This window comes from Neovison vison, chromosome 4 (assembly GCF_020171115.1).
Source record: "Neovison vison isolate M4711 chromosome 4, ASM_NN_V1, whole genome shotgun sequence".
Classification (NCBI taxonomy): Eukaryota; Metazoa; Chordata; class Mammalia; order Carnivora; family Mustelidae; genus Neogale; species Neogale vison.
In genome coordinates this window covers 10,216,255-10,234,818 of record NC_058094.1, presented here as the reverse complement: position 1 = coordinate 10,234,818, position 18,564 = coordinate 10,216,255, and positions in this window count along the sequence as shown.

The following is an 18,564-nucleotide window of genomic DNA, read 5'->3' as shown; positions in this document are numbered from 1 at the left end:
GAAGAGTATATAACCACTAAAAGTGATGTGTATGAAGATTTCATAAGCAGGGGTGCCTGACTGGCTCAGTCAGTAGTGCATGGAATTCTTAATCTCAGGGTCCCAACAATGCGTGTAGAGCTTACTTAAGAGAGAAAGAGAGAGAAATTTCATAAGCAACATAAAAAGTGCTTTTATTATGGTATTATGTTAAAAACTGGGTAGAAATATTACAAATAAAAGATGGTCTCAAGCATGAAAATAAGGTTATAAAGATAAAACCCTGAAAGTAAATATATCTTTTGAGGTTCTACCCTCTCTTCCTCTCTCCACATCCTCAAAAACTAGAATATAATTTGAATCTCCCTGATGGCTAATGATGATGAACATTTTTTCATGTGTCTGATAACCATTTGTATGTCTTCATTGGAGAAGTTTCTGTTCATATCTTCTGCCCATTTTTGATATGATTGTCTGTTTTGTGTGTGTTGAGTTTGAGAAGTTCTTTATAGATCCTGGATATCAAATATCTTCTACCATTCCATGGGTTGCCTCTTTGTTTTCTTGACTGTTTCCTTTGCTGTGCAGAAGCTTTTGATTTTGATGAGGTCCCAAAAGTTCATCTTCGTTTTTGTATCCTATGCCTTTGGAGACATATCTTGAAAGAAGTTGCTGTGGCTGATAATGAAGAGGTTACTGCCTATATTCTCCTCTAGGATTCTGATGGATTCCTGTCTCACGTTGAGGTCTTTTATCAATTTTGAGTTTATCTTTGTGTATGGTGTAAGAGAATGGTTGAGTTTCATTCTTCTACATATAGCTGTCCAGTTTTCCCAGCACCATTTATTGAAGAGACTGTCTTTTTTTCACTGTATATTTTTTCCTGTTTTGTTGAAGATTATTTGCCCATAGAGTTGAGGGTCCATATCTGGGCTCTCTACTCTGTTCCACTGGTCTATGTGTCTGTTTTTTATGCCAGATACCCTTACACCACTTAGAATGGCCAAAATTAGCAAGACAGGAAACAACATGTGTTGGAGAGGATGTGGAGAAAGGGGAACCCTCTTACACTGTTGGTGGGAATGCAAGTTGGTGCAGCCTCTTTGGAGAACAATGTGGAGATTCCTCAAGAAATTAAAAATTGAGCTTCCCTATGACCCTGCAATTGCACCACTGGGTATTTACCCCAAAGATACAGATGTCATGAAAAGAAGGGCCACCTGTACCCCAATGTTTATAGTAGCAATGACCACGGTCACCAAACTGTGGAAAGATCCAAGATGCCCTTCAACAGATGAATGGATAAGGAAGATGTGGTCCATATACACTATGGAGTATTATGCCTCCATCAGAAAGGATGAATACCCAACTTTTGTAGCAACATGGATGGGACTGGATTATGCTGAGAGAAATGAGATTCACTAAGATTTATGAGATTATGCTGAGTGAAATAAGTCAAGCAGAGAGAGTCAATTATCATATGGTTTCACTTATTTGTGGAGTATAACAAATAGCATGGAGGACAAGGGGAGATAGAGAGGAGAAGGGAGTTGAGGGAAATTGGAAGGGGAGGTGAACCATGAGAGACTATGGATTCTGAAAAACAATCTGAGGGTTTTGAAGGGGTGGGGAGGTGGGAGGTTGGGGGAACCAGGTGGTGGGTATTATAGAGGGCACGGATTGCATAGAGCACTGGGTGTGGTGCAAAAAACAATGAATACTGTTATGCTGAAAATAAATTTAAAAAAAGAAAGCCTTTTGAAAATAAAAAAAATAAATAAAAGTCAAGATTCAGAGGACTGCAAAAACAAACAAACAAACAAACAAACAAAAAAACTAGAATATAAACAAACTAAAAAGTACTGAGCTGAGACCTGGCCTACCAGGCTTTTGGCTCCAGCTATGCTGTCAACCATCTGGAGTTATCTAGAGGGAGACCCTACAGATCTGTCCATGCTTGGGCTCACTGACTGATCTATGCCATAGGAGAAGGGTTCTGCATGACACCAGAAAGCCCCAGAGCACTAGGATTTCATTCAAAAAGTCAATATAACTTTAGCACAATATTCTCTATTTTGGTAAACTATGACTTTGTTAAGCTCAGAAAGACAAAAAGCAGGGCTTGTTGGAAGTTACAGAATCCATGGAGAATAGAAACTGGTGGATGGCTGTCCTCCCAGGTCAATTTTCTAACCTAGTCAGGTTGATCAGACTATTTTGTTACTCAATTAAAAAAATTCATTAATTAAGTCCTTTGAAATTGCTTAGTTTAATTAGATACTTGATTCTCAGGGAGGCAAAAAGGCAGTAGATTTCTTAGATGGCCACATAACAAGTATTGGGAAGGGGTTGTTTTTAATTCGGGTATGAAAAGAGTTTCTTAACTATTTTTCTTCCCATTTTCTTGATATTTTAGTGTTATGAACAGAGTCTGAGATAACTGGGTATATTCCAGAATATATATGTATATATATTTTTCTCAGGAAAAGGGCAACCAAAAATATGTCACACATTTTATAAAACAAGCACATTAGAGTTTTAAAATAAGAATTTTAAATTTCAAAACAACAAAAACAGGAAGACTGTTAAGAATGGCCACTTCACACATTGAATTTGAAATAGGTTTTAATATACAATTTTTCCTTGACATGTTCAAATATCATGAGAATTTGTATTACCTCCCTCTTGAGTCTGTATTCCAAAAATAGCGTGGAAATTGACCAATTTATGCTTTCCTATCTATCTTGCTTATAGTGGAAGATAGAAAATCAAACAACATCAATCCTGGAATACAATGTTGACATTCACCATCATCAAAATCAATTCTCTCACATTTTGAAGAAAATTTGAAATCAGTGTATAGAATTTTATGGAATTTATTATTTTAACCAATATATAAGTGACACTGTTTACACAGTGAACATGGTGCTGGACACTGGGTACTCAAAAGTGAACTCACAATCCAGCAGGCGAAACAGGTTTTAACCAAATAATTGCAAAAGTGATTGTCATAAAGTATGTGCATGATATCGTAGTCGTCTCTTCTGGTCCAGAGGAGGAACAGGGCTATCTGGAACATTTCCCTGAAGATGTGACCTTTCAGCTGAAAACAGAGGAGTTAGTGGAAAGAACCTGGATCTTGTTCTCTCACACAAGGCCTCTGAGAGACATAGAATGTTGAGTTGGAAATAAATTTAAGGGTCAAGTAGTCTAACATCTGATTTGACTCCTGAGGCAGAATGGCATGAGTACTGCCCATTTTCATACCCAGACTCTGCTACTTCATGGACAGGCAACAAGGGGGATTAGTGGGACAGCTCCTTAACTTCCTGGGCCTGTTCTATTTAGCTCTGGCCTCACTCTGCTATCACCACTGGCTCAAACTGTTTTCCTCTTTGCATATATCAAGCACTGTGTTCAGCCTTTTCTGTGTATTACCTCACTGATCTTCACAACCTTAAGTGGTGGGTAATAGTGACGTAACAGCAGCCACTGTTAATCTCAGCTAAATAAGAGACTTCAGGCAAGAACCATTCAATGAATCATAGAAAACCCACAGAAATGTGAAAATAATAAAATGATATTGGTAGTCATTAAGTTTTGGAGCAATGTGGTAGTAGGTGACCAACTGCTCCTTTTTGCCTGGGTTGGTCTGGGTATTTAGCATTGAAAATTCCTATATCCTACAAGACAAACCATTCAATATCAGCTGAGAACAAGTGGATCAGGGGACAAACCAGGGTTAAAACTCTAAAGATACAGATTCAAGAGTTTCAGTGAACCCTATGCACAAGAAACATCATGAAGATTATGCTTCAATTATGCTCAGAGTGTTTTTTAAGTTGTTTAAGATATCACTCACCGTAAAACCACAGCCTCTGCTTCTGAAAATTTACAAGGTTGTAGAGTCATCTTTTTTTTTTTTTTTTTCCCTTTCTACCTGTGCTTTTTGATTTTTTTTTTTAAGACTTTATTTTTTTTTCCCAATTTATTTATTTTCAGAAAAACAGTATTCATTATTTTTATTGTGATTATTACTCTCCATCTCTGAGGAAGTGCCAGGAGCAGCTGTGACAACAATTCTAGCTCCAGTTGTACAGAAAATGCCAGAAACAAAGACTTCTGGCTCTCTCCAGCCACTGTAACCTCCCAGAAAAACTTCCTGATTAAAATCCCTCTACCAGTGTCACAGAGTGTATAAGAAATGAGCCACTGATCAAATCCTTTTAGGTTTCAGGTGGTCTATGGTAATGGCCACAGGTCTAAAGATCTTTCCAAATATCTCTTGGTCTCTTTGGATCCCTGAAAAAAATCTCTGGATGACCTGTTCTTCCCCTTCCTGTACTGATCCTACCTGTCAGTCGCCTTCAGTCTTAATTCCTCCCTGTTGTAGAATCAATGAAAGTTCTATCTGTAAACTTTTTTTTTTTAATTTTAACTTTATTTTATTTTTTCAATGTTCCAAAATTCATTGTTTATGCATCACACCAAGTGCTCCCTGCAATATGTGCCCTCCTTAATACCCATCACCAGGCTCACCCAACCCCTACCCCCAAAAAAAAACCTCCCAGTTTATTTCTCAGAGTCCACAGTCTCTCATTGATCATCTCCCCCTCCGATTTCCCCCAAATTCCCTTCTCCTCTCCTTCTCCTAACGTGTTGTCCTCCACGTTATTCCTTATGCTCCACAAGTAAATGAGACCATATGATAATTGACTCTCTATAAACTTGCTAATAACAACACTCACATCATTATATTTTCAACTTACATAATTTTAGTTTCTTATGATTACCATATGGACTCTTGAGGAGGACTAAATAATAGGTAATATTTATAATCATTTCTTACACTCTTGCAGTCTTACACTCTAGGCATCTGCCTTAAGTACCTTACATAACCTAAATTATCTTATTTATCCTTCACAAGAACCTTATAGGGTAAGTACTGTTGATTCCTGTTATTCTCCATAGTTATGTTCTATAGAAAGTCAAATCTCATTATTCATAGCAGCTGTTACTCTCTGTATTAGTGAACACTCACCTGGTGATTTTAGGGAAAATACAGGATTAGGTTTAGAAATTAGGATTGGGGGGCACCCGGATGGCTCAGTCTGTTAAGCATCTGTCTTCCACTCAGGTCATGGTCCCTGTATCTTGGGGTGGAGTCCTGCATCAGGCTCCCTGTTCATGAGGGAACATGCTTCTCTTTCTCCCACTGCCCTTGCTTGTGCAATCTCTCTCTCTCTCTCTCTCTCTCTGTCAAACAAATATATAAAATATTAAAAATGAAAAAAAAGAGAGAAATTAGGATTAGTTTCCTGGGACCATCTGATCACATTTTTGCCAACAGATCAACACCTAACCTTGTTTTATGTGTGTCTCTGTTGAAAAATACCTTATTTAATGTATATAGTTGACTCATTAACATTGAACTCACTGTCAACAGCACTGGAATTCATGACTGAAACTTACCTAGTGCGCTTAATTCTTGCAGAAAGCCCATCACAGCATTCTTGAGCTCAGGAAGAATAGTGCTTCAGCACCACACTGGAGGGCATATTAAACTGAACTCAATCACAAAAAGTGCAAAAACAGGGGCGCCTGGGTGGCTCAGTGGGTTAAGCCGCTGCCTTCGGCTCAGGTCATGATCTCAGGGTCCTGGGATCGAGTCCCGCATCGGGCTCTCTGCTCAGCAGGGAGCCTGCTTCCTCCTCTCTCTTTGCCTGCCTCTCTGCCTACTTGTGATCTCTCTCTCTGTCAAATAAATAAATAAAAATTCTTAAAAAAAAGTGCAAAAACAAAAAACATATGGCACTGACTACACCACCTAAAGGATGTTTGTTTACAGTATGAGAGCGGAAACAAGAGGATAAAGCATTGCCTTGTTTGACATCAGCTGGGAACATGCGGATCAGGGGGCAAACTTTTCACCTCTTTTCACATGCCCATGAATGATGGTGAACACACCATGAGTGTGGATTTGGAGCCTATGAATAAACTTTAGTGAGTAAGTGAATTTACAAATACAGAATCTACGAATAATGAGGATTGATCAAATAAGACTGCTCATGACCCACATTTTAAAGGGAAAGAAACACAGAGTAGTCAATTAATTCTCTCAAGGTTATATTGCTCATAAATAGGGTCAGGATTCCAAATCCAACACCCTGACTCCAGAGCTAAGCTCATAACTATTGTGCTGTCTCCTATGATACAGTACTTTGTACTGAATGGCATGCATTCCAATCAGCAATAATGAGGTATAACAAAGAAATTCAAAATCTCGGTGTCTTACAACAGATGCTGATTTATCTTGCAGCCAGATCTGTGGGTTGGCTGGGATTCTGCTGACCTCATTTGGGCTTAGCTGGGCTTGTATCAGACTGCAGTTGGGTTCAGGTCGGCTTCATACTCCATTCTACTTGAACAAGTGCCTACTCAGAGCTTGTACTTATCACAAATAGCAGAAACATAATAGGCCAAAGTGTTCAGCACAATGTATTTAATACAAATGCATTGAAGGCTTGGTTCCTAAGTCCATTAACATTCAAAGCAAGTTACTTGGCCAAGCCTGAAGAGCATGATTTCATCCACTCAAGTCACAGATACTGCAAGGTCATAGGGTGCAGGGTGCAGATGAATAATTTTAACAAAGAATGGAGTGAAGAATAGAAACAACGGTTGACTTCTTAACAATGTCGCTGGTTAGATCAAAAAGCATTGCACTTTTGCCAAGGCCCTTGCTTTTCTTTCTTTTTTTAATTGAAGTATAATCAATGTACAGGGTTATATTGGTTTCAGGTGTAAAATGTAATAATTCAACAGCTCTATACATGACCCAGAGCTCATCAGTACTCCCCATCCCCATCACCTATTTTACCCATCCCCCACCCTCCGCCCCTCTGGCAACCAGCAGTGTGTTCTCCGTATTTAAGACCCTATTTTGTGTTTGTTCTTTCGCTCCTTTGCTTTTTTCTTAAATTCCACATATGAGTAGAATCATATGGTATTTGTTTTTATCTGATTTATTTCACTTAGCATTTTATTCTCTATATCTATCCATGTTGTTGCAAATGGTTACAATCTCATTCTTTTAATGGCTGAGTAATATTCCAGTGTGTGTGTGTGTGTGAGAGAGAGAGAGAGAGAGAGAGAAAAAGAGAGAGAGTATAATACATCTTCTCTATCAGTTCATTTATAAACAGACAGTTGGGCTGCTTCCATACCCATCTTGGGTATTGTAAATAATGCTGCAATAAACACAGGGGAGCATGTATCTTTTTGAATTCATGTCTTCATTTTCTTTGGGTTCTTTTAGAAAGACAAGTGTTTATCCTAATCCTCTTATCTCAAGCTGAAGAACCACATTTACTCTCCTGACTCATTTTGGTTCTGTACTGGGATGGGATACCTCTTGCCCTGAGGATGATCTAGGCAGTGGTAGCTTGAAGTTTAATTAAAAAAGGCAAAGATTCTGGAAATATGGTGTCAATTGGAAAGAACTGGACAGAATTGAATAATCTAAGTATGTGTTAAAGTTAGGAATAACAAGCTGTCCACATAGAAGTGACAATTCAAAGGTCCAATACAATGCCTTAAGAAACATGTGAGCTGACCCTCCCCTGGCCATGGTAATTGTTCAGAAGATTCCTGAGACATAGACTGCTGTATGCACATAAGCTTAAGGTACTTGGCCAAAAGCTAACCACTCAGCAACCCAGCCCTTTGGCTTATGCCATTCAATGCCCCTTCCTTCTACCTTCTTCTGGCTTTCAGGAGACATTTATGGGCCCCTTTGCCTTCACCTGACTCTCACCTGACTCTGCATTTCACCTGTTCCATTGTTCAGATACCCCATTCCTGGCTCCTTTGTGATCTGATAACTTCTAGGTTGAATGAGCTGTCTTTTCTCCTTTAGGACTTGTTCTGTGTTCTCCTACTGGTAAGCTGAGGAAAAACCTAATGTATAGTCTGTCATTAACTATTAAATCTGTCCCTATATGAGCCAGTTAAAACTTGGTTTCTTTTGTTCGTTTGGTGTTCTTCATTTACCTTGCAATTGGCAACAGGGGCAAGATCTGACAGGTAGCATTTCCTTATCTTTAAACTTACATCAAATGATTCCTCTGTGGCATTCTGATTAAGGGCAAATCCACCGGATAAGGAGTCCAGAGACTGTGGTCTTGTTCTTGCTTCACCATTAATTTAATTAATAACTTTGAGAAAAGTATTTCTCTGCTTCTCTGCAAACGAGCTAGTAGAACCCAGTCAGCTTTTCTTTTTTCTTTTTTTACTAGTTTCTTTTTTAGATTAGTATGTTTTTAATTTAAATTCAATTAATTAACCCATAGTGTGTTATTATTTTCAGAGGTAGAGTTTGGTGATTCATCAGTTGCATATAATACCCAGTGCTCATTCCATCAAGTGCCCTCCTTAATGTCCATCACCCAGAGACCCCATCCCCCCACCACCTCCCTTCCAGCAACTTTCAGTTTGTTTCCTATAGTTAAGAGTGTCTTGTGGTTTGTCTCACCTTCTGATTTCATCTTATTTTATTTTTCCTCTCTTCTCCTCCCTTCCCCTATGCTTTCCACATATGAGTAAGATCATATGATAATTGTCTTTCTCTGATTCATGTATTTAGCTTAGCTTAATACTTTCCAGTTCCATCCACATAGTTGCAAACAGTAAGATCTCAATTTTTGATGGCTGAGTAATATTCCATTATTATCTATCTATCTATCTAACATCTTCTTTATCCCATTTGCTTTCCTTAAATTTCTTTAGTTGTCAAACACATTAAAAAATAAAACCTAGGGGCGCCTGGGTGGCTCAGTGGGTTAAGCCGCTGCCTTCGGCTCAGGTCATGATCTCAGGGTCTTGGGATCGAGTCCCCCATCGGGCTCTCTGCTTGGCGGGGAGCTTGCTTCCCTTCCTCTCTCTCTGCCTGCCTCTCTGTCTACTTGTGATCTCTCTCTGTCAAATAAATAAATAAATAAAAATCTTAAAAAAAAAAAAACCTAAGAAGTAAAGTATAAATGATAAAAACAGCTGTTCTAATTTCATAATGGGTGGTAGCCAGGGGTTGGAGTGAACAGGGGAGAATAGGCTAGAGCTCCAACTACTAAACTCCACCCTCTCCTGCCTGCAGAGTTTGAGGCATCCTCTCCGGATGCTGAAGGTTCCCCAGAGTGCAATTTAGAAACCAGTAGATAAGACAGTGTCTTAAATCTACTTTGGGCCCATAGTTGCTTGAATCTTTATTCTCTCTTAAGTGATGTATTACCTCCCAAATCTTGTAACATCAAATAAAAATTCTAAATACCATTTATTTTTATTTCAGTCCACCAACACAGAAGAATTAAATGAAATAACGACTGGGTTTCAGCAATCACTATACCACTCCACAGCTGGTGTGACCTGAATCACATCACTCATGCTTTATTTTTTCATCTGTAAAATGAAGCTCTCAGGTTAGAGCTGCATAGATACCTTCAAGAGCTGCATAGATACCTTCCTCATTCTAGAACTCAACCCTTCCAAACCAATCCATTGTCATCTATTAGCAGCTCATTTGATAACACTCATATAAAACAACAAATTATGGTGTAATGAGTAGGCGGGAAGTGTGTGCCCTCACCGCCCAAACACAAGCCTGTTTGTAAATATGCAAACTTCACATTCATCTCTAGGAAGCCCCATTTGTCTTTTGGCATTTCTGATGAGTAAAACAACTCCAAACCAATTTGGAACAAGCAAAATATGCTATCATGAGATATTTGTTTTCTCAAATGATTGCACTCACGAAGTCTCTCTTTCTCCCGCCCTCCCTCTCTTTCAGTCTCTTGTTTCTGAATAATTATCAGGAAACTGTGGCTCTGGGATAACACAGATTCCAACCAAACCCATGGAGATGGAGAACTAATGCAGATGGACCATATCAGAGAGGAAAGGGAATAGTTGGGGAGGACACACAGGAAAAGGGCAAGAAATATCATGACCGACGGAAATCAAATCCCCCTCCCTCTTCCCATTCACTGAAATTTTCAAGCCAAAAATACCCACAGTACCAGCTCCAGATGGAGAGAGAGTGGCCTGCTTGCCATCTGCAGATACACAGCCCAGTGAAGTTGTCATTTAAAGGTTAAAGTCCTCAGAAATAGATCTAAATAACGTATGTCAAAACTGATGTGGTACAGACCCTGTGCAGAGACCCTGGGGCTGCCTCTCTTTGGGTGTGTGTGGTTCTTGGAGTGAAAGTCAAATCCTCTGACAACCAGAAAAGAAGTGTGGGGCCTCTTCAGGGAAGTAAACAGAAGACTTTAAATGAAAATCACACATTATGGAGGAGGAGGTGGAGAGGGATTGACAGCACTTGCTCTGCGACATTTAGAGATTTTATGGGCCTAAACATAGCCTTTACCCACAGAAGCCTGAAAGTCCCCATTCAGAGATGTCATGTGTTGCATAATTAAAGAAGACTAGGACCAATTCAGAAAACCAGCTGGGAAAATGCTGCTAAGCATTGTTTTTCTTGAGATTCTGTGACCAGGATCATCCTCTAGGGGATGAGGGAGAAGCAAGGGATACTGTGTGACACCCGCTATCCTCATCCCCATCTCCCTATGCAGTGTGCTTAGGGAAGGATGTGGGCTTTGCAGTCAGAAAGACCCAACTTTGTAGCTCTTCCACACTCTTCGTTGTCTAGGTGGCCTTGGGGATGTTTCCTAAGCCATTTAGTCTCAGATGTCCACATCGATAAGCTAAGGATTGGAGAGACAACCAACATTGTGCCAGGCAATGCTGTGAATGCTTCAGAGACATCAAGTCATTTAATTCCTACAGCAGCCCCAGGAGGAAGGTCTTATTGTTAGCACTGTTCTACAAACAAGGAGAAAATTGAGTCACAGAGAGATTGAGTGACTCACTCAAGTTCATATAGCTAACTAAGAAGCAGCAGAACTGTGAGTTTTAGAAATCGAGGTTTGGAGTAGCCAGCAATAGGACATGGTACTTCTGATCCCAGAGGGGATGTTGGAAACCTCCCAACACGGTGGTTCATATTGGAAACTCAACAAATACTGGCATAGTCGCTTCCCTTCTAATCAATCATGTATTCATTTATTAATATTTATGAAGATGCTATTATGTGCCTGAAACCATGCCAGATAATAATAGCATTTTTACTCTGTATTAACTCATTTACTTCTTATAATTCTCAGCACCTCTGATATCAGTGCTGATGTCACTCAGGGTTTTGTCCTTGTGGTTCCCTTCACTGTAAATGGTTTCCTCCGACAGGTCTGCATGGTTCACTCCCACGCCATTCAGGTCTCTGAGGGACTTTCCCTAACCATTATATCTGAAACAATGAACTTCATCATCCCCTCTCCGCTTTATTTTCCTTTAGAACATATAAAACACCTGGCGTTATTCTATTTAACCCTCTATTTTTTTTAAATTTTTTCAATTTATTTATTTTCAGAAAAACAGTATTCATTATTTTTTCACCACACCCAGTGCTCCATGCAATCCGTGCCCTCTATAATACCCATATTGTCTATCTTCCTCACAGTGATGGAAGCTTCATTAGAGCAGGAATTTTGCCTGCCTTGCTGAGCCGTGTCCCATATTGTCAGCCCCTGCCAGACACATATTTGACGAGTAAATGAATGATTGTCTCCATTTTACAGTTGCGTGATTGGAGACAGGGAAATTCCTGAAATGGCCCAAGGTACAAAGCCAGAAAGTGTCAGAGGTGGGCTCCAAAAGGACGGAAGCCCCACTGGAGCCAGTTTTCTTCCTACTGTGGCATCTTGGGGGATTCTCCTGCCCTCAAGGATCCCACAGTGCAATGGTGGACAGGCTCATACACAAGAACTCTAGTGTATGATGTATGTGTCTATTCGTCCAACACGCATGGAGAACCTGCCAGTTACAAGGTACCATGAATATCCCAGAACCATGTAAGACAGTCTCTGCTGTCACAAGACTTATGGTTCAATGAGCTGAATAGGGTGTACACAGTCTAGAAAAATGCAGGAAAAATGAAAAGGATATACATTAATTGAGAACAAAAGTTTTATGTGCAGAGTATCTAAAAAAAGAAAGTATTGTTTTAAAGAATCAGGGGTGGTGGAAGAGTCAACAGAGAAAGCAGTATTTTATTTAGTGTTTCGCATTCTGTGGGAAGAAGGGTAGGGGTCATAAGCAGAGTTTATAGCCAGAGAAAGTGAACTGAATAAGGGGAAAAAAAACCAGTAATCTTTAAAAGAATTTTATGGAAGAAAAAGAGACATCAGAAAAAAAAAATAATGTTAAGACAAGCTCATGAAGTTATTTAATTTTCATGCTGGGTAATTTGTACTTTATTCTGTAGATTATATAGCATTAGGGGAGGACTTCATGAGGGGCAGTGCTATTTTTGAGAAATTTAACTGGCAGAAAGTAAGAAATGTAAGAGCAGGGGATAGGTACAATTATCTAGGAAACAGGATGGAGACTTGATCTAGGAAATGGGGAGCAAAGAAAGAACAAGGAGGAAGTTGCATCCAAATGAGGAGATCCGATCCCTGTGCTTCTACCTTAAGGAATCAGAGAGAGAAATGTGTTCAAGGGTTTGCATTTTGAAGACTGGTTGTATAAGATAGCAACTCTTTTAAGTGAAACTGAAAACACAGAAGGAAGGGAGGGGTCTGAATTGGGAGCTGGAGGACAGGCAGCTAATCCACAGAGGAGGGGCCAGAGCTGGGACAAGAAAGCAAAGGCAGAGTAGGCAGTCCACTGCTCCTAACCTGATTTCTTTGGTGGTTCGGGCACTTCCCCACCATTTCTCACACCATGGCACCTGCAGAAAATGGTGATATTGCAAGGACATACCGGGTAAACAGATGAAGCTGGTTGTGCCCTAAAAACCTTAGACTGGCAGATTCTACCATCCAAACCTCTGGCACTGAAACTTTGGCCACCTGTAAAACATTCAGGGCCATAGGACACCAGCCAAAAAGGATTGTCATACAGGGTTTAGAGTTCCAAAAACTTTATTTTAAAATAAGCAGGTAGTTCTTAATTTATAGGAAATGCCATACTCCCCTTGCAGAGACTTTCCATGGGCTTAACTTTTCTATCAGCATGTAGACAGCTACAAAGCACTTCTGGGGGAAAGGAAATACTGTACTAAAAATGGCAGACTCATATGCTATTTTGGAGGCTGGGAATCATGTGATTTGACCAAGGGTTTTTCTATGCTTATATCCTTTATTGAAATACTTATAACTTATCTTTTGTGATGGGCTATCTGGAACGTAGGGAGATTTGATTAGGACCATTTGACAATAGTCACAGCTGACTGATCCTTGGGAAAGAAATATGGGACATTACTATTTTCACTTAATGTCCTGAATCAAAGAAAAGCATGACCAAGGAAAGCCAGCCCTAAGTTTTGGATACATCTAGAACACTTGAGGAGGTCACTGCTCCTCATCATCTTCATCACAAAAGTAATGAAATTGGACTAACCATGGGTGCTCCTCAGTGACCCCGGTGGAGATTGCCGGAAAGTGTGGAGACAGGGCCAACAAGACAAGGTGGCCACAGGTAGTCTGTCCCAACTCTAGCAGATCAGCCCCACTGACCTTTGCAGGGTACTATGGGCTTCCCAGTAAGATCTTATTTGAATAAAAGGACCAGCTAATTTAAACACCTTTGGAAGTGATCATGCTCAACAATAGCTAAGGGCCATGTGGTTTTTCCCGGGAAGTGACATCCAATTTTAGTTTCCTCCCCCAGAAGCCTGAGCTGAGTTCAATTTGCCAAAGTTTTCTAAACATTGTAACTGAAAATATTTAAGTCCTTTATGGTTTCTATAAAACATTTCCAAGTTACTCTGAAATTTAGCCTCTCATTGTTTCATAAGGTTCCTACCAACTGTCTCTTTTTGGTTAACATTAACAGGTCCAACATGTAGCTTAAAGAAGTCTATTATTTTCAGGATAGTCAAGCACACTGCTGAATTCCCCAGCAGAGAACATTCTCACACACAATCAATAAAAATCTAAATATATGTTTACCTTACATGAATGTTTATTCTGGCTGATGAGGATATATATTAGTGTTTCTCCATATCTTTTTCTATACTTTTAAAATTGTATAGCCCATCATTCAAGCCTCTATGTTTAAAAATTAATTATTCATTAAGGCAGAGCTTGTGGTATGTTGTGCTTGCTTCAATTAATTCAGTCTCCACTGCAATTAATTCAGCTTCCAACAATTCACCCTGGAATCATTCGGCCACTAGCAGTGTCTCCCTTAGCATGAAGAGACAATGAAGCAGACAAAGGATTGGACTGGGTGAGCCTTAGAAACACAGCAGACACACAGAGTCTCTTTCTAGCAAAGGGAAAACATGAAAAAGGGGTCAGGGGGAATAAAATAACAAACAATTAAATTTTATCCCCTCTGGCCATGTTGAATAGTAGCCCAGGAAGCAGGGCATGGGGACCAGAACTGATTGAGGAAGAAGATAAAAGATACTTTGACGAAAACTGAGCAGAAGAGGGAATTGCAGGTTTGAGCATCCGAGGAAGGCATGAGATGCTGGGGATCTACACACTAAAGTGAGAAACACAGCCCAAATCTCCTAGAAACACTTGGGAGAAGGGATAAAGGACTAATGTACCCACTGAATTCTCAATCTCCAGAGTACCTCAAGCAGTCTATGTAGATAGTGCTTACAAGAATATCTAGGATTAAGCACTATCTATATAGATAGTTTGCTTGAGGTACTCTGGAGACTAAACTCTAGGAAGCAAACTGGGTATTGCTGAAAGGGATGTGGGTGGGGGGGATGGGGTAACTGGGTGATGGGCTTTAAGGTGGGCACTAGATGGAATGAGCACTGAGTGTTATATGCAACTGATGAATCACTAATTCTACTCCTGAAACTATATTTAAATAATTGAATTTAAATAAAAAATTAAAAAAATAAGATATACCACAGTATTTCCTGCTTGCTGAAGTTCTTAAAATAATTTTCTGTCAAGAGGGCTTATCCTCATCTTCAGGAATTATCAGACGGTCTGAGAAGAAAAACTATGCCACGTGACAGTTTTCTCTGAAGACAATGCCCAGAGGGATTTTGTGAAAATCTGAACTGAACATGACGAGATGATCCTAGATATCCTCTGGTACAAAATTAGCCTCTCTGGACAGCTTCTAGGATGGAACTTATTACATCAGGTTATAATTGTTGGATTCCCCAACGAACTCACCTCCTAAAGGCCAAGAAATTATATTATTCATCAGTGTTGTCACAATACCTGGTATAGTGCTTGGCACATTGAATATATATAATATGGTCTTCACTGATGAACGATCTATGGCATTCTTAACTAGAGTTCATACTTACATCGTCCAAAATCCATTCTCCCTCAATGCTACATGGCCTTTCACAAGCCTTACTTCTTATCTATGTATTTGCAAAATGAGGCTAATGCATCCGTCATTTCTTGACACGAGTCATTTCAGCTGACATAGCTCAGACAGGCCCATCTTCCAAACATGAACTGTGGTTGTGTGGCATTGGCTGGTTGAGTGGTAATAAATTAACTGTCTACAGTCCAAAGAAGAATTGAAAATTCAGTTCCTTCTTCTGGTCGGATTTTCTAACTCTTTTAAAGAAAACTCCTAAGAAGTGTTAAAAAAGAACACTCCTATTCTTCTGGACCCTAAGTTAGCAAACGAGAAAGCCAAGTATTTTAGCAAACAAGCAGTATAAAGAGAATTCGCCAAGTAAGGACAGGGGCTCAGTGCTAATCTATCTGATTAGAAAGAGAAACACGAGTGCAAAGCCCATGGAATAGAGACAGAAGAAAACGTTTGGTATATGGGGAAGTGGTGGTGAAAATGACAGACATTGAAACAAAAAGAGAGACTCAAACTCACAAACAGACATACAAATAGCAAAGACAAAGCCCATTCTCGAATACTTAGTTTGCAGCTATTAACCCAGGTACTGTGTTAAGTACTCTAGATAGAGACATGAAAAGATGGGGTTCTGCTTTAGAGGCATACACATGAATGCCAAGGGAAGGAGACCAGGGGGCTGTGGTAGAGGCCAAGATTGGGAGTAATTATAGAGACTCTTGGAAAGCTGAGATCAGAAGTCCTGTGTTCTGAGCACAAGGGGGGAAAATGTTCACAGCCACAAAACGTGAAAGTGTGTGATACATATGGGGATGGTCAGGCCATCTGAGAAGAAGGTGGGCAAGGGGAATAATAAGAACAAAAGTGGGGCACCCCTTGGGTTTCATACGAAGAATTTTCAACATTTATCTCAGGTCAAGACAGGTGCGAACTTTTTTTTTTTTTTAGATCAAGCATATTAATGGTGTAATTTTTTTCCAATTTATTTATTTTCAGAAAAACAGTGTTCATTATTTTTTTCACCACACCCAGTGCTCCATGCAAGCCGTGCCCTCTATAATACCCACCACCTGGTACCCCAACCTCCCACCCCCCCGCCACTTCAAACCCCTCAGATTGTTTTTCAGAGTCCATAGTCTCTCATGGTTCACCTCCCCTTCCAATTTACCCCAAAGCACATACCCTCCCCAATGTCCATAACCCTACCCCCTTCTCCCAATCCCCCTCCCCCGAACTATTTTTATCAAACTATCATGTCCGTGTTTTAGAAGGAGAGAGACATTTTGAGAGCTAGAAATGGACATGCAGAGGAAGAAATGGAAACACACATATTTCCTGTCTAAGAGTGCAGTTTGATTAGTGGCAAAATTAGCTTGATCAGTGTCCTAACTCTAAACACCTAAATAGTCAATGTGCACACTCTTGTGAAATTCCCAAGTCTGTTGTGAATTATTCTCATTCTTTGGAAGTTTGGGGATAAAAAGTCATGTGCTCTCAATCTGGTGTCCACACAGACCTCATGCTGGGCTGGCCTCTGGGTGGTAGAGAGAGGAAGAGTGTGGTTCAGCCAAAGAGCAAACTCCTGCCCAAACTGCAGTCAGGACCTGGCCCTCGTGCCTGGCAGATCCTCAACTGTCATCCTGTCTTGCTGCCCTTGCTGGCAGCCATGTGGTGAACTGCCACAATGTGAAAATGATCACATTACACTGACCCAGTGTAAGAAGCTTTTTTATTCACTTGTATCTTCCAGAAGCAGATTCAAGAAGCAACTAACTACAAGGCTTCCTGGTAGCAAAGAAGCATAAACTGGGCTTTGGAGCCAGGGAAAGAGCCAACAGATTTGTGACTTCACCCAACAATACACCAAGTGCTTCCTGGTAGCTCCTTGAGTCAGAAGGCATCTAGGTAAGCTGGGGTTCGAGCTCCAACATCCCCCTTTCTGGGTATATGACCTTGACAAAGTTAAAGCCTCTATACTTATTTTCTCACTGGTGAAGTAAAGATAATGATGTTATACACTTTACAATGTCACCAAGAAGACTAAATGATCTAATGAGAGTTGACATAGTTCTGGTGCATGGTAAGCACTTAATAAATGTTAGCATTTTATAAATTCTCATTATTATTTGAAAATGGTGACTACATATTTATTTTTGTATCCCAGAACCTGGCACAACACAGGCACATAAACATGTAGGTATAATAAAAGTATAGATTTAGACCCACTAAATTAGTCAGTCAATCTGGATGTTTCTCTCAGGGCTAAAAGATTTAACAGTATTGTCCCAGTTGTCCATCAAGAGATAATCACTAAACTTCCCAGACATGAGCTCATAAGCAGTGTCTTGCTGGCAGGAACAGTGCACGGACAATAATGGGGGGTGAATGAATTCTCTTGTACTGCATAAAGCAGAGATTTTTTAAAAAATCCAACATCTGCAGCTTATCACTGTCTAAAAATAAGTGCTACGTTGCAGTATGCCAGATGTTCTTCCTCACTGGAACTACTTCATATGAAGTACAGTATTGCCACAGCGGAGAATAGAAGCAATCAGTGAGAAAAACAGCTTGCCCTCAGAGTAACCAAGTCTTAACCAGAGTCCCAGACCATTCAAGCTGGGAAGGACAGAAGAAATAATACACAGTCCCAGTTTTCCTTCTTATGGACAAGGACATGTCAGACCCAGAAAGTTTCCAAAGTCCAAGGCAAGAAGCCATTTAGTGAGACAAAAAAGAAAAATTCATACTCATTGTTCTCTCAGCCTGAATAAGCTGTGTTTTTGTCCTTTTTGTTTTAATCAAGAGCAACCACCCCCCCCCTCCGGTGTTTGAATGAAGTCTCGTCCGCAAGAAGAGCAGCAAGTCAATCCTCTATACTTCTCCATTTAGATACATTGCCAACATGTATTAAGAGGACAAATGTACATCTCCCAGTGCTAGACATTGCTGCTGGCAAAGAAATATTGTCAAGTAAAAAAAGACCAAATCAGGAAAGAGAAAACAAGGTGATACTTGTTGTCTGTGCCAGTCAGGGACGTAATAAAGACTTTAAGAGTTCAACCCAACTTCATATAAATTAAAAAAAGAAAAATGAGCCTATAGAATAAACATAGGAAAGTCAGTATATTTCTGATTTTTTCACGACAAATATTTAAGTTTTTA